The 20,258-nt window shown below is 36.1% G+C and overlaps 1 pseudogene; it reads left to right on the top strand.

The window, feature by feature from the left end:
* Positions 1 to 15,877, top strand: LOC117329152 (annotated as a pseudogene).
* Positions 15,878 to 20,258: the final 4,381 nt, after the last annotated feature.

Raw genomic sequence — 20,258 nt, 5'->3', positions numbered from 1 at the left:
GGGGAGGTCACTACACATGTATATATCCGGTAACATTGTATACACATACACTGACTATTGATGACATTTCTATCTATTTCGTCGTTGTCTGTAAATGTTTAGGTAAGTATTACATTTGTCATTGTGTCTTGACGTCTTGGTGTGTTTTTAAATGTTATGTTTTTTGGAAACAATGTAGATTCAGTAGTGACAAAACTGTAAAAATTCAAGCAGGAAGTAATATATCGATATCGAAAGTACATATTTACTCCAACAATGTTTGAGATTTACGCGACGAGAAACGTAAGGCAGTCGCCTTAAAGCAGATAATTAATTAGATGCCTTTAGCTAGCTGAAATTTAGAGATTATCGGTATGCAATCATGTCTGAACGTGTATGGTAAGACCACAGGGGCATGTCTAGTTTTATATTACAAAAAATAGTCAGAAATACCTATATATGTCAATATATATAGGTATTTCTGACTATTTTTTGTAATATAAAACTAGACATGCCCCTGTGGTAAGACCATGCTGGCATGCACATTTAAACAACAGGTAAACTATAGTAGTGCACTACAACCTAAGAGGTGACGAACGGCAAAACCTCCATACAAGTAATGGGCAGTACCCAAGTTTATCTGTGATTTTTACCTGTACTGTATATATGGCTATCTAGCAGTTATATTCAAAGAGTTATTAAAAAGGTTTTTTTTAAAGTTTAGTTTGATGTTATATTTCAACCCTTCTATTCTTGTTAGCTCACCAGAGGAGCCTGGTAAATTGGGGGGGGGGGGGGGGGGGGGGGGGGGGGTAATTGGGGACTTGACAAAACTATATAGCCTGGTGTTAAAATAGGCACACCTTAAGTTAAGACTGATCCTCATCTGATACATATATATTTAAAGTAAGGTGTTATGGAGGTCCATAAGGTGGTGGTGGTGAGGTGGGGTTTGGGAGCTGGGGCCCAGGTGGCCATGACAACAGGCATGTCCTGAGAGTACCAATTATATATACAGGTACATGTACATAACTTGATGTGTAGATATTATATGTCTCTTACAGAACATAGATGAGAATATGCGAAACTTCTGATTCTTGATTTCTGATTATGTAATATGAAATGATTTCATGGTTGAATTAACAGATATTAGTGAAGTAACAATACATTGAATTTAAAAATATTTTTGTCTGATAAAATAAATATTAAAATATATGTACATATACAGCTTACTTGAGAAAAAAATCTACAAACAGTCATCAAGGCCTAAGGTAGGAATTAATCATTAATATAAAATGTATACTAATTACATCTAAAAAAACAAATGAAAAGCATCAAAATTTTGAAATCAGGAAGATAAAACCTTAATTTTACACTATAATGAAATCTTTAAAAAAAAATTAATGATAAAAAATCCCACTTTAAATCCAATTGATAGAGTTTTAATTCCTATTGTGCAATACACATATATATAAGAACCGCAGCCAATTTTATTTTGAGTTAATATGAGTTACATGTAACATTTAAAATCAATGTCAGGATGACAGATATAAGGCATGTAACAACTATAGGTATCTAACACAGGTGTCCAGTGGCACTGTCCCATTATACCTGTATAGGGGGATTTGTGGTCACCTGACTGGACGTAGTGCACTACTATTTTACCTGTAGCTTAAATGTAGTGCACTACTAGTTTAAATGTAGTGCACTAGCAGTGCACTAGGGTGTAAAGGTTAGCTTACACTCAACTGTGCATGTATGTGTGTGCATGAGTATATGCTGATTATGACTTAAAATTGATATAGTTATTAGACACAAAAAAGACTTAATTATAGAAGTTTATCATAATTAAACTATACTACGATGCTGGTTTTTTAAATGAATTGTTATTTAAATTCAGATTCATTGTAGGAGTCTGGTCCTGTAGCAGAGATGAAACACATTTTTCACAATGTTTTGTTTTTGTACAGATGAAAAAGTCATATCTCTATGATGGCACAAGCTATGAAAAAAAGTGACTGTCCTAACCTGTTTGTTGCTGCTGTGGACTTTGGAACAACATATTCAGGCTATGCATTTTCTGGCAAAGATGACTTTGAAAAGGATCCTTTAAAAATCAGTGCTAATCACTGGAATGCTGGTGCAAAGTCTCTTATATCTCATAAAGCACCAACATGTCTACTGCTGAAGCCAGATAAAACCTTCCTGTCCTTTGGATATGAAGCAGAAAATGATTTCACCACACTTTCACAGAAAAGCGACGATGACAGTGATGAAGAGACGGAAAAGGAAGATTTCAGTAAATACTACTATTTTAATCGCTTTTAAGATGGTGCTACACAACAACAAGGTTTGTTTATTTCATTGTTTATGATTGAAAAATTAGGTGTAAGCTATGAATTGTTTCTAAATAGGATTAAATCATGCAGGGAGATATTTGAAACATGCATTCTTGGATTTTTTCCTGTAAAACTGTAAACCGATGTAACATGTTTATAATCATTAGTATAGTGAATGCTAGAGAGTTAATTATCAATGATATTCATAAGAGGAATTAACAAATGTACATGTATGTTTAGGAGAAACTAGTGTGGGCTGAACGCTGGTAGCCAGGTAGCTCCAATAGTTAGAGTGTCTGTCTAGAGTCTAGAATTCCTGGGTTGAAGTCCCAGTCTGGTTGTTACTTCTCCAATTACATATGTTAACTCACCCGAAATTGTGTTATTTTTAAGTACTGTGGTACAGACACCTATAATTATCATTGCAGACTTTGTTTTTGGCAAGAACAAATTCATGCGGAACTCTTTGGGGAATCAAAATGTTGCTTATTTCTACTATAAATCCCGATGAGTTCAGGATGTCAATACATGTATATGTCAATGTTGACACAACTATTCAGCTATTGATTCAACATCTGTACAACTGGTAGGAACCTAATAAAGGAAGACATGATCTGTCTACAATTTGGAGATCCCTCCCTGTGTAACACTGATTTTCTGGTGTATGAATAATGTAAAATAAAGACTTGTAGCAAACAAACAAATTTGTGGAATTTATATACCCCCACTTTCCTGACATATTACACCATTGCAAGACTTCTCTTCTCATCTGCCATTACACTGTTTCCGTGAAAATGGGGGGAAAAACTGCAAATAATTTGTCTCTTCTAAAAATTTCGAAACAGATAAAAGTAAGATGAACTTTGTTTTTATATATCCTTGATAGAAGCATATTTGCATAACATACAAATAATTCTTGAAGATCAAGCGTTATATCTAAAATTCATGAAATCATTTAATTGATTACAAGGACTTAAGCAGAAGTACTGAAGTTGAGGACGAGACTGGTAAGAAGCTGCCTGCTATAGAGATATTCACACATGCTGTTCGGTACCTGAAGGACCATCTTTTCAAGTCATTGTCCGATTCCTTCAGTGGAATTGCACAGGGAGACATCAAGTATGTGTTGACAGTGCCAGCTATCTGGAATGACAATGCTAAGCAATTCATGCGCTTAGCGGCTACACAGGTACAGTTTGAAATTTTACTGGTATTGTAAAAAAAATAACTAGTATTAACTTTTTTTAGCTACCATGACATGAAATGCAGGGGAAATAGATTTGCTGTCAGCTGGTGACTCATTTTTCATCAATTAACCAGCTTCTAGACAACTTGGTTATGATATAAATAACCAGTAGAAATCTGTGGTAGTTTCCTCATACAAACCACCGTCACTGTGCCTTTAAAGTCACAGGGGCAAACTCCATACAAAAAGATCACTTTACATTGTGTGAAGATCTGTTATGCCAGCTAGCAGTGCAATTTGCTTTCTTCCATTTTGTATTGAAGTAAACAAAAATTAAATTTCTTAAAATTCTTGAAGATCAAAGATCATGTACCGTACCTTCAAAACCCCACTTCTCAGATTAATGCCATATGAGTGATGCAGTCCTTTTGGGCCTCTTGTTAGGAAAGGGTCAGGATGACCTGTAGCAATCGTGTTTATCAGTTGCCATCCTTCATACGTAACTTTTCAAATTTCAAACTTCTTAAGTTCCACCTGTGGGATTCAGCTAAAACTTGCCTGAAATGACCTGTGGATGGTTCTGATTTTTTAGCTCACCTGGTCTGAAGGACCAAGGTGAGCTTAAGCTTATGCCGTACTGTGGCGTCCGTCGTCCGTCCGTCCATCCATCAACAATTGACTTATTTGACTTCTTCTTCATAACCGCTGATCGGAATTTAAACAAATTTGGTCAGAAGCATCCCTATAGGCAGGGGACTCAAAATTGTACAAATGATGGGGCTGACCCCCTGGGGGCCACTGGGGTGGGGCCAAAAGGGGTCAATTTGGCTATATTGATATAATCGGCTTCTTCTCTGAAACCAAGTAATGGATATCGCTCATATTTGTCTGGTAACATCACTATTGGGTGGGGATTCATAATTGTACAAATGATGGGGCTGACCCCCCAGGGGCCTGAGGGGTGGGGCCAAATGTGGTCAATTTAGCTATTTAAGCAATAAACTGCCTAGATGCGGCAGACCTACTGGTATAACTGCCACATGTGTCACAGACAAACTGAATGGTGCGCGCTAGCGCACCATGATTGTTTGTCTGTGACACATGTGGCAGTTATACCAGTAGGTCTGCCTCATCTAGGCAGTTTATCGCTTATATTTACGTTCTATTAATGAATCGCAAAAAAAGGATTTTTGCAAGTGAGATATTCATACGCCCTCAGGGCAACTTCAGTTATACTCTCATAGATGAAGCTGCTTTTGGTAGGGATTTACTAGTAATATATAAGGGCATTGCCACACCAAATGTAAATATATTGATATAAAGGACTTCTACTCTGGAACCAAGCAATGGATATCGCTCATATTTGCCTGGTAGTATCACTATGGGTTGGGGATTCAAAATTGTACAAATGATTGGGCTGACCCCCCAGGGGCCTGAGGGGTTGTGCCAAATGTGGTCAATTTAGCTATATTGTTATAAACGACTTCTTCTCTGAAACCTAGCAATGAATATCACTCATATTTCCATCATATTTCCATGATAGCATCACTATTGTGATAGTATTCAAAATTTTACAAATGGTGGGGACCTAACCCCCTGGGGGCCAGAGGGGCGGGATCAAAATGGGTCAATATAGCTGTACTGATTTAAATGACTTCTTCTCTGAAACTGAGCAATGGATATCACTTATATTTCCATGATAACATCACTATGGGGATAGTATTAAAAATTGTGCAAATGGTGGGGACCTAACCCCCTGGGGGCCAGAGGGGCGGGGCCAAAAGGGGTTAATTTGTCTATTGATATAAACGACTTCTGAAACCAAGCAGTTAATATTGGTCATTTTTGCCTGGTAGCATCACTATGAAATGGGGATTAAAAATTGTACAAATACTTTGGCTGACCCTCGGGGGCCTGAGGGGCGGGGCCAAAAGTGTTCAATATGGCTAGATTAATATAAGCGACTTCTCCTCTGCAATGGAGCAATGAATATTGCTTATATTTGCTTGGTAGCATCACTATAGGGTGCAGATGAGATTCAAAATTTATACAAATGATGGGGCTGACCCTCCAAGGGAGCAATTTGGCTGTATTGCTAAAAACGACCTCTTGTATTTTAGAAACCGTTGAGATCCCCACCCCATAACCATATATAGCATTCCTGGGCATCAAGAGATAAACAGAATAATGATGGAAAAATAGGCCCTGGGGTCTTCCCCCACCCCTAGGGACCTAGTTCTTTTGTTATATCTTTGAAGCCATTGATATCCCCACCCTATAACCATATATAGCATTGTTGGGCATGAAGACATAAACACAATCATTTATAAAAATAGGCCCTAGGGTCTTTCCTCACCCCTAGGGACTTGGATTCTTTGTTATATATCTTTGAAACCATTGAGATTTTCACCCCATAACCATATAGAGCATTGTAAGACATCAACAAATAAAGCTGTTAACAAATTGAACATGAACATTAATTATTTTGAAGTTTGATCAAATCAACCAGGTGAGCGATACAGGCCCTCTGAGCCTCTTGATAATTTGTTACTTGATCAGTTGCTCAGAAATTAAAGATGATCACATGGTCAACAGAACCAATGTACTTGGTATTAAGTATTTATACTACAAAAGTACTAGGGTTCATCTAATTTAATTAAGTCAGATGACTGTTAAGCCAAAAAACAGCCTCTTGTTCACTCTATGTATACCAAAGGTTTAAATTCACTTTTATCTGAAAATCCATGGAGTCTAGCTTTTAGGTCACGCAAGACAAAATCTCAAGTGACTTATTCATTCTAATTGCCTTTCTTGAGTCGTTCATTCTCCATCGGTAAACAATTCAACTTCTTTTTTGAAACCCCCTAGCTGAAACATTTTCAATGAAATTTTTCAGAAACCTTCCATGGCCAAAAGATTAAGGTCAACCTAAATTGTGAATTATATTATATCAAATACTTTTCATAGGTGATGGGTTCTTAAGGTGCTTTACAAAAGTTGTGAATTTCATGCAGTTTTGGATAGCAGTTTGATGGTATAAAAATGTTGGCCTGTCACTGACCCCCAGGGCCTTATGGGTGGGGCCAAAAAGGGTCAAATTGACTGAAATATTTCAAAACTGGATCAGGTGACGTTAAGGCCTACAGTTCTCTTGTTCATGTTTTACCATAATGAGTATTGCTTTAATAGATTTTCATCTGAGTGATACACAGCCATTTATAATAAGTAGAAATTCTAGGGCTTGTGTTCACGTACAGTAGTATCTGATAATATGAATCCATAACATAATCCTTTCATTTTGAAGATGAGTGATACAGGACCTTTGGGCCTCTTGTTATAATAAATATGATGGAAGTTATAATAAAATCCTACAGGATTGTCACTAGTTTGATTGTATTTGCTAGGCGGGGATATCAGCTGACAACTTGTCTATTGCTCTGGAGCCTGAGGCTGCCTCTCTCTATTGCCAACACCACTCTGAGAATGGTGAAAATAGTGGCAAGGATTCCTTCCGGAAGACTGCTAAATCTGGTGATTGCTACATGGTGGTTGATCTTGGAGGTAGGTCGATTGACTAGGAGTGAGATTAAGAATAACATGCAATTGTATAATTATTACTGACTTAGGTTTATAAAATAATTAATATCAACTCAATGGATATTCAGTCACCAAACCTTAGCTTTCACCAAAAGCTTAGGATGTTCTCTAAGTGTACTATCACCACAGTGCATAGCTACTTGCAAAATCAACAGAGAATACTACCATTTTAATAACAGAATTGTACTTAGGACCCAGCACTTTTGGACCCTGCACAAAAGTGCAGGTGTCCTATAGTAAGCACTTTTTCTGTCTGTCCATTTGTCTGTTCGTCAGTCTGTCCATCTGTTCAACAGCACTAAAATTTCCGTGCAATAATTAAGTTTCCTTGGGCCGAACTCAAACCTCATACAGTGCTTTCTTATTGAAAGTGCTTACTTTGGATTGCTTTTTTTTGTGTTAAGGGTCAAAGGTCAAGGTCATTGTTTCTTAATATAGAAGATCAGTTTCAATGCAAATGGAAAAATGAAATAAATCGCATTCCATGCAAAACCTAGAGCTTATTTTGGCCAGTCTAACTCAAACTTCTTTTAATTCTTCCATCCTTAAAGTGTTTACTTTATAGGAATTTATTTTAAATTTTAAAGGTTAAAGGTCAAGATCACTGTTACTATAAATAGAAAAAAAATGTTTCCATGCAAGAACATTAGTTCCCTGGACCGATTGAAATCAGACTTCAAACATTGCTTTCTTATTAAAGGTCAAGGTCACTGTTGCTAAATATTGGAAATCAGTTTCAATGCAGTAACTTTGCCAATCAAAGTAATACTTCATACAATACTTCTTTCTTAAAGTGCTCACTTGCCGTTACTTTTCAGCTTTGAAGGTTAAATGTCAAAGTCACATTTTTTTCAGATGGAAATGAAGGTATTAGCTCCATATTCTACTGTTAAAAATGTGTTAATTATTTTCTGTTTTGTTGACTTTTATGACAGAGTTTACTTAAGGTTTGTTTGCCAGTAATCTGGCAGTCTGCCCCGCTTTCCAGACTTTCGATTTTAAAAGTTTTTTTTTGTGTTATTTTCATTGAAATGTGACATGGTGTTATACTCTGATGGGCAGATATGCAATAGGGATATAAAAACTGAGGTCAAGGTTACTAAAAAAGCACCCCAAAATAAACTGTCAAAAATATCATCTCAGGTCCTGTACAGCAGTTCAAACTTGTATTATTATGTGAAATACTGATGTACACATATGGGTTTGAAAACTTGCTTATGGTCAAGGTCAAGGTCACTCTTACTAAAAATAAAACTAGGAACATACTTTAAAGTACATCATATAACCTCTTACAGAGGTAAAATGTTCTGCAATATCACATACATGATCATGTTACTCTGTGAAATATAGATGTGTAATAGGAATTTAAAAAGTTTCTTATGCTGAGCTCCGGGTCATAGTGTAATTAGTAGATTTGCAGCATATAAGTTATAGTAATTATATGCCAGTGTATATATGACTTTGGTTAAGTTCAGGTATATAGACAACACAGACACATTGTGGGGCCCTCACTGTTAGTAATCTAGCTAAAAATATATCAAATGAGGTCATGCTCAAAGTACATACAATGGCACATACATGTATATGTATCTTGTGCTGACGTTATTCAAGACCTGACCTGCTTGTAGGAGAATACGATGATGAATATCAACATGAGAAAATGATATTTTACTTTTGAATGTTGATAAATTATTGTATTCACCAGAATACAGGCTGGTTACTGTTTTATCATGATCTTTATTAGTCCCCTACCGGTGAAACCGGAGGGACTAAAGGTTTTGCCTGCGTCAGTCTGTTTGTCCGTCCGTCAGTCCGTCTGTCCAGTTAAAGTTTTATAATGGCACACCATTCACTTAATAATGGTATTAGGATGCTGATTCTTTGCATAGAGGTTCTTTTGGGTGTATGGCATTACTTTTGTATGATTAAAATTGAAAACATTATTTTCATTTTTTGAAAATTTTGGCATATTATGAACTTAACTTTTTTCTCTGTATTGAATGCTTCACTGATATATGATTCTTTTGGAATAATATTAGTGTACTACTATGCTGTGCTATGCAGAATCATGTTTATATTTCAATCTAAGGCTGTTATTACACATTTCAATTTAAATTAAATTAATTCACTTCAGATTCTTTTACTCTGTATACAGTAGACTTAGTACCTGAATATCTTTTAGGGGCAGGAAAAAATTGTTTATTTAACCCAATAAAGTTGAATTTACACATTGTTTGGAGAGAACTTATTTTCATAAAATGATCATGTTTCAGTTTTGGCTAAACTTTTTTACTCAAATTTGGCTAAAGGTTTAACTTGGGGGCACCGGTAGGGGACATGTATTGGTTTAGCAATACTCACAGAGTGCTTGTTGATTTAGATTTCTCTCTTGTCTTCCCTTGCTTATTCTTTTCTCTTAATTATCTTATAACAAGAAGAAGTCTGGGGTGGAACCTACATGTGAAGTTTGAGAAACATCCCTTAAGTTCTGTTCAAAATCTGATCCGGTCATAATTCAAAATTCTTTTACAATTTTTATATTGTTTAACTCAACTAAACTAAATAAATATATACAAATTATGAAAACCAGGGTTTCAGATAAAATATCTTAATAGGATATCATCTGAATGTTTCAGAGGCATGACGCTGTAAAACATTGTCATTTAAGACTTTTTGTTACAGCTTGAAAAATGTTTCTTTTTAGGTCATCTGATCAGGATGACATAGCCATCATGGTCTGTCTGTCGTCGTCTGCCGTGGCCTTGCGCTGTCAAACTTTTACTTTCAAAATGCTACTTCTCCTTAACCCCGAGGTGGATTACTACCAAATTTGGCGGGAAATATCATTAGGGGAGGATGACCATATTTTTAGCCCACCATCATCAGATGGTGGGCTATTCAAATCGCCCTGTGTCCGTGGTCCGTCCGTCCGTCCGTCCGTCCGTCCGTCCCTCTGTCCCTCGGTCCGTAAACAATTCTTGTTATCGCTATTTCTCAGAAAGTACTGAAGGGATCTTTCTCAAATTTCATATGTAGGTTCCCCTTGGTGCCTAGTTATGCATATTGCGTTTTGAGACCAATCGGAAAACAACATGGCCGACAGGCAGCCATCTTGGAATTTTTACAATTGAAGTTTGTTATCGCTATTTCTGAGAAAGTAACTGAAGGGATCTTTCTCAAATTTCATATGAAGGTTCCCTTGGTGCCTAGTTATGCATATTGCATTTTGAGACTAATCGGAAAACAACATGGCCGACAGGCAGCCATCTTGGATTTTGACAATTGAAGTTTGTTATCGCTATTTCTAGAAAGCAATGAAGGGATCTTTCTGAAATTTCATATGTAGGTTTCCCTTGGTGCCTAGTTATGCATATTGCATTTTGAGACCAATCTGAAAACAACATGGCCGACAGGCAGCCATCTTGGATTTTGACAATTGAAGTTTGTTATCGCTATTTCTGAGAAAGCACTGAAGGGATCTTTCTCAAATTTCATATGTAGGTTCCCCTTGGTGCTTAGTTATGCATATTGCATTTTGAGACCAATCAGAAAACAACATGGCCGACAGGCAGCCATCTTGGATTTTGACAATTGAAGTTTGTTATCGCTATTTCTGAGAAAGTACTGAAGGGATCTTTCCTGAAATTTCATATGTAGGTTCCCCTGGTGCCTAGTTATGCATATTGCGTTTTGAGACCAATCTGAAAACAACATGGCCAACAGGCAGCCATCTTGGATTTTGACAATTGAAGTTTGTTATCGCTATTTCTGAGAATGTACTGAATGGATCTTTCTGAAATTTCATATGTAGGTTTCCCTTGGTGCCTAGTTATGCATATTGCGTTTTGAGACCAATCTGAAAACAACATGGCCGACAGGCAGCCATCTTGGTTTATTGGCAATTGAAGTTTGTTATCACTATTTCTGAGAAAGTATTTAAGGGATCTTTCTCAAATTGCATATGTAAGTTTCTCTTGGTGCCTAGTTATGCATATTACGTTTTGAGACCAATCTGAAAACAACATTGCCGACAGGCAGCCATCTTGGATTTTGACAATTAAAGTTTGTTATCGCTATTTCTCAGAAAGTACTGAAGGGATCTTTCTAAAATTTCATATGGAGGTTCCCCTTGGTGCCTCGTTATGCTAATTGCATTTTGAGATCAATTGGAAAACAATATGGCCGACAGACCGCCATCTTGGATTTTTACAATTGAAGTTTGTTATCTCTATTTCTCAAAGTACTGAATGGATCTTTCTCAAATTTCATAAGTAGGTTCCCCTTGGTCCCTTGTATTGCATTTTTGGACCAGTCTGTCCTGAAAACAACCTGGCAAACAAACAGCCATTATCGTTAAATCTCAAATTTCTTATATAGCTAGGATTCCCTTGTTTGAAAAGTACTGGAGGGATGTCTCAATTTGCACAGATTAGTAAAATGAAGGGAAAAGTAGAGAAAAGATCAATCTGACATGGAACCTATGAAGATCATTCAATGGTGGGCGCCAAGATCCCTCTGGGATATCTTGTTTTATAAATGAGGCTTATATAGTCTGACCTCTTGGGAAAGAGGGGCGGAATCCAAAAAGGGGAAGTTTGCTGAATTTTTGCTTTAAAGCCGTACTCATTCTTAACCCTTAGGTGGATTACATCCACATTCGGTGTAAAATATCATTGGGGGAGGGCAATCATATTTAATATAAATCGATCAGTCTGGTCTGACCCCAGGGGACAGAGGGCAGGGCTTCAAAAGGGGAACTTTGTTGAAATTTTGCTTTAAATCCCTACTCTTTCTGAGTGGATTACAACCAAATTTAATATGAAATATCATGGGGGGAGGGCAGTCATATTTTATATCATTGAGACTGCATGGTCCGACCCCTTGGGACAAAGGGGTGAGGTCCCAAAATGGTAACTTGGCTGAAATTTTGCTTTAAGATGCTACTCCTCATTAAAGCCAAAATGGATAACAACCAAATTTGATCTGAAACATAACTGGCTTCAAACAGACAATTTATGGTAATGATGCTGGTTTGAGCCCTTTGGATTGAGGGGCATGTCCTGCTGTGTTTGTCAGATGACCGTTTTGGTCCATGGCCCTCATGTAAAAGTTGAAATTTGTCATTCAGTTTAAATACTGTTTTTCAGAAAGTAATTTGTTATAATAGATCTTTTTCAACTTCCATGTGTGTATTTCTCGTTTCCTGATAAAGTTGTTCAATACAGCAAGTTTAATTTTGGATTTATGATAAGTGCAATTTAGGTTCACTCATATTTTGTCAATACAACATATACTTATTAAAGACAAAATATAAAATCAAATTGTTAGCATATGATATACAGAGGTCACTTTATGCTGCATCAAGGCTTCTCTGGGTTCTTAGGTCACCTGAGCTGAAGGCCTATTATAATTGCCCTTTGTCCGTCATTATGCATTAAGCATAAACTTTCCCTTGTGAATGCAATAACTTGAGTCAATATAAACAGATTTCCATGTAGCCTTATTTTTACAATATCAAGAATTTATTTTCACAATCTGCAGTGTTAAATGATGCATTCTAGCTCCTGCAATTAATTTCAACTTCTCTACTTTTTCCAGGAGGAACTGCCGACATCACAGTTCATGAGAAACAAATTGATGGTTCTCTGAAAGAGTTGCTTGCTGCCACAGGTGGTGCGTTTGGAGGTAAAAATGTGGATGATGCATTCAAATCATTTCTGGAGGACATTGTGGGAAAAGAAATAATGAAAAAGTTCAAACTCCTCTGTATGGAAGATTTCATTGACATTTTTAGGGAATTTGAAACAAAGAAAAGGTCTGTAACCAATGAGAAAACCAGCAAGGTCGCCATTACCATTCCAGTTGCCTTAACAGATTTGGTGAAAAGAAGCTCGCCGAAAGGGACAAAATTACCTTTAAAAGAAATGGTAGAAAATTCAGCATATAGCAAAGAGGTTACTTTTTCCAGACAAAAACTACACATTTCACACTCACAATTCTTGAAATTCTTTGAACCAACTATTTCTGGTATAATCAAACACATGGAAGGTATTTTATACCAAAGTCACTTTTCCCATGTGGTAAAGATTCTGATGGTTGGTGGGTTCTCAGAATGTGAAATCCTGCAAACTGCAATAAAAAACAGACTCACCCAAAAACGGATCATCATACCGGAGGATGCTGGTCTGGCTGTCCTCAAAGGGGCTGTACTCTGTGGCCACATTCCACGTGCAATATCAGGTCGTGTGGCAAGGTACACATACGGCATACAGAGCTGGCCGATGTTTAATGATAGGTACCATCCTGATGCCAAGAGAGTGACTATAGGATCATCGATTCGTTGTAGAGATGTATTTTTCAAATTCATTGAGATTGGACAGCAGGTGACTCCAGGTCATCGGGAAGCACAAGTGTTTCAGGTGTTAAATCCCACAGACAATACCCTGGAATGTACTGTATTTGCTTCAACTGAACGGGACCCACAGTTTGTGGATGATGCCAGTTGCAGTCAGCTTGGGGTACTGACTGTGCCATTCTCCAGACCTACCAACAGTAGACAAGCTGTGGAGATCGAAGAGTCACTGATATTTGGAGAGACAGAGCTAAGGGTAAAGGCTAAGGACTTGGCAACTGGCCAGGAGTATGAAGCCAGTCTGAATCTTCTGTAAGTAGCTAATAAAGCAAAGGCTCTTTTTGTCATGATACCCTATTATCAGCTGATATAGATAATAAACAATTCCCCATCCCCATCACACATACATAACTGATTGTCATTTTAGCGCATGATGATGGTTGGATAAATAAATCACTTTCAGGGGCGAATTCATTGATGCTATTGATTCAGTGTCTATATCAGTACATTGTCAACTTATCCATGGTTAAGTGGCAATCTGGAATCACATTTATTGAAGGAATGACCTTGATATATTTTCAAGGTCACAGCTGTGGTCATGTGTTCTTTAAGCTGATATTTGTTTCTGAATAAAACTATGTGTTTGACCCAAGGGGCCCATGGGGTGTTGAGGCTTAAAAAAGGAAATATAACAAATTCATTACGATCTTTCTTCTTTTGTAACAATAAAAGGATTGGGTCCATATTTGTCCAGAAGAGTCCTTGAGTGAAGGGAAAGATTAGTTTTGTATGAATGGTGGCCGTAGCCTTGTAGCCTTAAGGGCGTGGCCGAAAAGGGGGAAACTATAAGCAAAATCTTGTAAAAACCTTTTCTGTAGCATTGAAGGGTTTAAGTCCATATTTGGTCTAAAGAATTGTATAAATGGCGAGTCAGACCCCCAGGGATCTTGAGGGTAAGGCCTCATAGAGAAAATCTAGCATTGTTTTTTTTAAATCCTTCTGTAAGAATTTGATCTTTATTTTGTCCAAAGGATATTCCATGGTTGAAGGGAAACCAATTTAAATGTAAAAATGGTAGGTTGGTCTGATCCACTGAAGCCTGAAATGGCAAAAAAAAAAAAATGGGAATTATATGGCAGATTAAATGAAAGGTTTTAGTCATAGTTGGTCTGAAGTAATTCTTGGGTAAAGAAAACCACTTTGTAACATGTACATGTATATATAGTGTGTATGTGTTCCCTCAGGAGCCGAAAATGTTGGGTCATATAGAGAACATATATACACCGTGTAGGTAATTATTTCAAATCCTTCTCCTTTTCTAAGAATGAAAGGACTCTGCCCCATAGGGGCTTGAGGGACAGTGCTGGAAAGGGGGAATGCAGCGAAATCATTGAAATCCTTCTTCTTTAGAAATGTGAAATGATTTGCAGTGTTACTGCAATATCCAGTTAAAAGATACAGGCCTTATGGGTCTCTTGTTATATTAATTTTTGATATCTGCCTTTTTATGTCTTTAGGTGACCATCTTTGATTTTGAGAGTTAATCCTATTTCTTAAGAAGAATTGTCAGGATATTTCTCAGTCTTCATATGTACACTATATGTTTACCGATATGGAAAACAGATGGTCAACAGCCAGATGGTCAACTTTGATATCATTAGTTTAATTTTGTTATCACTTCAGAGTACTGAAGGTTTTTTTATCACTTGAAAAGTACTTGAAAGATATTTTTCATTTCATATAATTTCTCCTCACATCCTAGTTGTGCCAGTCCTACAATTTGTTTATTTCTTCTATTAATTTTTCTTATACTGTTGATTTTCATATTTTTTTCTAATTTCAATTTTGCAGTGGGAACCAAATCTGATTACAACCTGATACCTGGAGACAGCCATTGGTTAGAAGTTTCTTCATGCTTCATTTCAACTCCTCTTAGACTTGTATGGACCTATATTCTTAGATATGCATATCTAGTAATTTGGAGCAAGTACCTGGTAATGACTTTTCTGTTGACTGTTTTTGAATTTCAATATTCCAGTGAACTGTTCTGACATACAATGGATATCAGTCAGATTGATCCTAATACCTGATTTATCCTGAACATCCCAGGAGGATCTGATAGTGACTGGATATGTAAGTCTACATATTACAGTGAAACCTGAATTATACCGACACACTGCAGTGGGACAGAGTCAATGTGTCGGATATGACAGTATATATCGGTTAAGTCAGTGTCGACAATGACCAGGGAACATATCGCTGTGCCAATGGTTTGACGTTACAGGATGTCGTTTAAGTTAGGATTCACTGTACATTTATATATATAATTATATTAACATTGACAGGAAAAGCATGTTGTGGATCCTTATAAACAACTGATTGAAAGACTGTAAAGCTACTACCTACATGAAATAGAACATCAAATATAAAATGTTTGAAAATGACATCCTCTGTGGTACCTTGCACTTGGTGGCTAATTATAAGCCAGTGCATTTTTAAACGAACATTAATGTTCGGTTATTGTGATCAAGAACTGGACTGAGAAATATAACCATATATGGTAGCCACATTCACCAATACGCCATCTACTGTCTGTTTCAATGAAATATGGCTGCCCCCATTGCCTTACGCTTCAAATAATTTACTTGCAAAAACATCTTCGTTTTATATAGTAGTTTTACCGAAAAGGTTGAAATGTATTCAGTAGGTGTTTTCAAGATGCATACGATTTGAGAAATGCATAACTCTAGCGAAATGAAAAGACTAAATGAACCTGAACTTTGCGAATAACTCCGGTCCAGGTCAATATATTTATGTAAACAACTATTGCGCAGGCGCATTCGTCTCCGGATGTTTAGAAAGTTTTGCTCTTCTGTGTTCTTTCCACCTGAGCTGAAGGTTCATGTGAGCTTTTGCTATGGGGTATTGTCCGGCGCCTGTGGGGTATTGTCCGCTGCCATGATCGCCATCTTTGAAATAAAGTTTTTCCTTATAACTCCAATATTATTTGCTTTGTAGTAAAAAGACTTTCAAGGAATGTTCTAGTGACATTTCTGAACAAGAGGTGTTGTTTCAAAAATTCATTGAATTTACAAGATAGCCACCATAGCAATTATCACCTGATGAGCTATGGAAAAGTACTTAATTTTTTGTTTGTGAACAGGATAGCTAATGACTGGTACATCGTTTAGAGTTGATTTTCAATAACAATGTCCAGATAGTGATGATAAAGAGACGAGTTTAATTTGGTGTAAGTATAATGAGTGGTTGATTTTTAATTAATTTAATTGTATGGTTTGTACCTGTCTGTATACACTGTATATATCTTCAGTGTGAACATTGCTGCTAGGGGTCCCAAATGGGGGAACTGGAAGCGGACTAGCTTGGCTGCTAGCAGCACCCACACCCACATGGAATTTTGATTTTAAAAAAAGGACCAGGATCAGGTTTTTGTAAAAAACTATGTAATGGATAACTACATTATGTCTTTTCTTGAATGATATAGTACTCAGTTCTGTAGAACATTTGTTTGTGTAAGATAACTAGGCTTTTGGATTGTCTACTATCTGATACCAGTTAGTTTTGTTGCGAAAACCTGTTAGCTTAATCTCTGCATGAAACCATGGTATTGCTGGTTTAGGGTCACACAGGAAAACAATAAAATTAATTAGATAAAGGGCAGCAGAGGTCTTGGAATGAAGGGCAGCAGAGGTCTTGGAATGGAGCCCTATCTCCAGAGCTATTACTTAGTAATTAAATCTGCCCAGTTGCCCAGTGTATAGCTTTAAATCACTGATAACTAGGACTAGCTGTTGACAAGTGTGTTTTGGGTATTACATTGTAAGTGTACCTTGTGTAAATATGGTAAATATCAGAAAACTTCTCATAATTTAAATTTTGGAGAGAGACTATAGGTTTCTAATTCATTAGTTGTATACATATATATTATGTAGTGATAATGTGCAAGTGGAAAACATGTCACATTGATACTATTTCTGACCAATTCGAACTTTGACCTTTGGTGACTAATATATCACTTCACATTGCAAAATTAGGTCACTGTGACCTACGTTTTCAATAATTATGGTAGGGAAACAGACATGGACATCTAGGATGAGAAAGGCATGCCGATAACAAATATTGCAAAATTAGGTCACTGTGACCTACGTTTTCAATAATTATGTTAGGGAAACAGACATGGACATCTAGGATGAGAAAGGCATGCCGATAACAAATATTGCAAAATTAGGTCACTGTGACCTACTTTTTCAATGATTATATTAGGGCAACAGAAATGGCCATCTAGGATGACAAATTCATGCCGATAGCAAATATTGCAAAATTATGTCACTGTGACCTACTTTTTGAGTAATCATGTTAGGGCATCAGTGACATCTAGGATGAGGAAGGCATGCCGATAACAAATATTGCAAAATTAGGTCACTGTAACCTAATTTTTCTACAATTATATTAGGGCAACAGAAATGGACATCTAAGATGATCAAGGCATGTCAATATTACATATTGCAAAATTCTATTACATGATCAGGTGAGCGTTTAGGCCTAGTATTACATAACACCATCGCCACAGAGTAACTCATAGGTTTTAATTGTTTGATGTGTGAAATTAATTACTACATATTTTTAAAGTGCTGTTATCACCAAACTTATCATATATTTAAGAATAAGCAGGAGTATCTTAGTACATTATTTCTGTTTTGATTTTAGCCTAAAAATTAATTGACAGTTAATTGGGCTTAGTTAATTAACAAATCAATGTTTAAGTTTTTCGTTTAGCTGGGGTTTGAGCTTAATTTCTAAGTACATTGTAAATGTATGGTAGCAGTGTACAGGAAAAATGCCAAATTCTGAAAAATATGGCACATGCTTTAGATATGTAAACATTGCCAGTTAACCTTACATATAACCTCTAATAAAGTATATATATTTGAAATCTGTACAACATTTGCAATTTTAATAGAGCTCTGAAGGATAAGTAAACTGATATTTTCTGTGATTTTTAGAGCTGTGAATACCATGGTAACAGCTTAAAAAATTCTCAAAAATTGCAAAATGTTATGATATTTGACCCAAAATGGCACAATTCTCTACACAATTTTTTTTCTGAAACCTATTTAAAATTAAATATCTCTATCCCAAAGACAGAATTAATCTTGTTTGGACATATGTTGTAAATTAAGTTATTCCGCTATCTTACCTTTTCTGTGGGCTTCCATTTTGCGCTGTAGGCGAAACTAAATTTCCTGTGTAAACACACGTTCGGAAAATCCGGATATTTAAAATCCGGAACCAATATATTGATTTTTGTTTTAATAAATGTGAAGCCTGTATGTACTACTTCATACTGGATATACCAATTATAGTGTACATTTATTTTTTCATTTTTTATACATATCATAATACAGGAGTTATTTGCTTAACAAAAAAATTGCCCATGGCCAGGCTGTCTTACTGTGGTGTGCTACCTTATACATCACTTTTGTTAATTCTAATTTTACTAAAAACCCCATGAATGTCTAGAATATGTTCCGACGAACAAAATGACATATCGGGTTACTGTGTATCTTTAATAGTCGAGGAGTATTGCTGATTTCCCTGAGTGGTGTATTATGACAACTTTTTCTCCCAATCCAGTAATAAGGGGAGGTAATTTTAAAGATGAAAACTCCCATAATTCTGTATATCTCTTGAATAAAGTTGTGTTTTGAGTTGAATGTGGTACTTTGAGTCTCTGTGCATGTAATCAAGCAAAAAATACTATACAACTATCAAATTTAGCCTTGTAATATGACGTCATAGTTACCATGACGTCATCAGATGGTATCTATGACGTCATAAATACTCAATGGTGTCATAATAAATAACCAAATTCCTTTCCAAACCTCAGCTTAGCAACACATGCAAAATTCTAACTGATAAATCATGACATGACATCCAAGATTTCAAAATGTCATGCCTATGACATCACAGTCATCTGTTTCCACCCCGGTAATTCAGATATGTACCAATGATCATATGAAAGTGTCCGCTGATCCCATTTTATGCGGAAAATGCTATTTTTTCTGCTTTACCGAAGGAAGTGACAATAATTGACAATATTGTATCAACCGTACACTCCATCAATTGAAATTACATGCTTACCAATGTATAAATAAATTGAAAATAATGGTTTCACCAAATATTTCAAAAAATAACACTTACTGTAATAGTTTCCATGGATACGGGGTAATAAATCAGGTAAAACAAACCAGAATTCAGTCTATATGGTTTGTTAGATACCCAATAAGTTATTTTGGGTTTGTTATAAAACATAGAATATCTTTTCAATTTACACTGACTCATTAACATTATGCTTAATTAACCCACCCTTAAAATGGGTAAATATGCGAGTTACCTCCCTTGATTCCTCTAATATGACAAGCCAGATAATAAACAAGTTTTAAATTGTTTTTTATGCATTTTTGAGCAATAATGAACTAATATGAAGCTTAATCAAGCATAATTAAGCACAATTTCCAAAAAATAACATTTTTCAGCCCTTATAAGGTAGCAGTGTACAGTAAAAATGCCAAATTCTGAAAAATATGGCACATGCTTTAGATATGTAAACATTGCCAGTTAACCTTACATATAACCTCTAATAAAGTATATATATTTGAAATCTGTACAACATTTGCAATTTTAATAGAGCTCTGAAGGATAAGTAAACTGATATTTTCTGTGATTTTTAGAGCTGTGAATACCATGGTAACAGCTTAAAAAATTCTCAAAAATTGCAAAATGT

The sequence above is a fragment of the Pecten maximus genome, chromosome 6 (assembly GCF_902652985.1).
Source record: "Pecten maximus chromosome 6, xPecMax1.1, whole genome shotgun sequence".
In the NCBI taxonomy this organism is placed as follows: domain Eukaryota; kingdom Metazoa; phylum Mollusca; class Bivalvia; order Pectinida; family Pectinidae; genus Pecten; species Pecten maximus.
The sequence above is the reverse complement of the archived record's forward strand: the minus strand, read 5'-3'. Positions and strand labels throughout refer to the sequence as shown.